Source organism: Trichosurus vulpecula, chromosome 6 (assembly GCF_011100635.1).
Source record: "Trichosurus vulpecula isolate mTriVul1 chromosome 6, mTriVul1.pri, whole genome shotgun sequence".
In the NCBI taxonomy this organism is placed as follows: domain Eukaryota; kingdom Metazoa; phylum Chordata; class Mammalia; order Diprotodontia; family Phalangeridae; genus Trichosurus; species Trichosurus vulpecula.
Window position 1 is genome coordinate 52,973,769 of NC_050578.1, and position 1,986 is coordinate 52,975,754.

Sequence of the window (1,986 nt, forward strand, 5' to 3'; positions counted from 1 at the left end):
GGCTGCGCCGCACCACCCCCCACCCCCCATCCTGTTATTTAGTTCAGGATTCTAAAGTTTATGTTCTTTCTCTATGTATATTACAATAATGCCTAAACCTGGAGCCAGCAAGCAAAATCTAACAAGGATAATGACCCTCTGCGCGTAAGACATGCCTTCACTCCTATAAACTAACCAACCACAAGAGCCACGTAACAGAGGTACTGAAAAGGCAGGAAAAGAAAGCAGTGGTAAAGAGCCCTGGAAAGAATACCTTTTCTGGGGGAAGAAATTAATTGCCCAGACTATGACTGGAATATAGGGACCCCCTGGGATCTAAGAATTGTGTTTGAGCGTTACTGGCCCGCTGATAATCATAGTCCTCTTCTGACTTTCTGTGGGTCAGCTGCATGCTCAAGGGGTAGTTTGGGAGATATTCCATGGTGTGGAGAGGCATTAAAACTCATAGTAGTCTGTGGTTTCTTGGAATAGACCTCAGTAGTATTATTTCCAAAAGTAGCCCCCAAGTCACTGGCAGGGTAGGGGTGCTGAAACATCTGGTGCTGATAGGCACCCTCTCCACCATTCTGGAATTGGTTATTCCAAGTCTGGTTGCTCCATGCTGGAAGGTTTCCAGATGGATTCATCATATAATCCTGGTGAAATGGAGAGTAGAAGCTTATGTACTCCCCAATAGCTGATACTTTCTAAACCATACTTATTGTTGCCCTTCTTTGACCACATGGTGTCTTTCTGCCAACTCTTTGACTTCATTCTATGGTTTGGAAACCAGGTCTTGACCTATCTGTGTAAGTAAGGTTCAAATTCCCAGACACATTTCAGATCTTCTGTGGACTAAGGCATTTTTGCTCCATGAGTCTACTGTTGAGTACTCTTAGTTGAGCCTGAGAGAACATTGTCCTCATCTTAGGTTTTCTGGACAGGCTCTGATGATCTTTTCCCTGATGGATCTTGGGCTTGTTCTGGGAGGAAAAGTTATTTGAAGTCAGGCTAGTGGCAGAGTCAGGAATATCTTAATAAACATACCCATGGATGAAGGAGGAGCAGGAGAAATTGCTGTGCTTGGCTGGAACTTTTCCGGATTTTGTATTTGGAAATTAGAGTAAGGGCTTTGGAGGTAAATGGCTCTGGCTGGGATGGGGAGATCCGGGTGTTGTAAGGGTAGCTGGCACTGCCTTCAGGCTGGCATGTCTGGCATTGCTGAGAGTGAGAGCTGAAGGTAATGTTTTAGGGAAGATGCTTGAAGGAAGAGGTCCAACCTGGGCAGTTGCAGTAAGTCCAGGAGCAAAAGCCTTGAGTGTATATGACATTTATTTGTTAAATAAGCATTTGCTATGGATCAGCTAAGTGGTGCAGTGAAAAGAATGCCAGACCTAGAGTCAGGAAGACTTAGATACTTACCAGCTGTAGGACCCTGAGCAAGTCCCTTAACAACATCTGCCTCAGTTTCTTCATCTGTAAAACTAGCTGGAGAAGGAAATGGCAAACCACTTTAGTATCTTTGCCAAGAAAACCCCAAATAGTGCCATGAAGAGTGAACTGAAAAATGAGTGAAAAACAACATTGCCAGTGCTGTGTTAAGTGCCAGAGATACAAATAAAGGCAAAAAACATTCTTTGTCCTTGAGCATCTCACAGTCTAATGGGGAAGAAAACATGCAAACAATGATATGATGTAAGTTATGTGTGGGATAAACTCTCCAGTTTCACCAGGAAGGTATTTCACCAGGAAGGTACCTCTCCACAGTGAGGAGAAATGGGTAAGGATTTTTTCAGATGTAGTATTTGAACTGAGTCTTGAAGGAAGTTGGAAAAGTCAGGAGGTGGATAGGGGGAGAGAAAAAGCATGAGTACCAGCTCTTCTAGCTGAATGCCTGTGGATAAGTCATTTCAACTTTCTGAGACTCAAGCTGTAAAATAGGGAAAAATACTTACATCATCTGGACCTGAGGGAGTATTGTGAGGATAATGGACTTACACTGACAAG

At 43.6% G+C, this 1,986-nt stretch overlaps 1 pseudogene; it reads right to left on the reverse strand.

Annotated features, from left to right (window-relative positions):
* Positions 1 to 284: 284 nt before the first annotated feature.
* On the reverse strand, positions 285 to 1,224 carry LOC118854605 (annotated as a pseudogene).
* Positions 1,225 to 1,986: the final 762 nt, after the last annotated feature.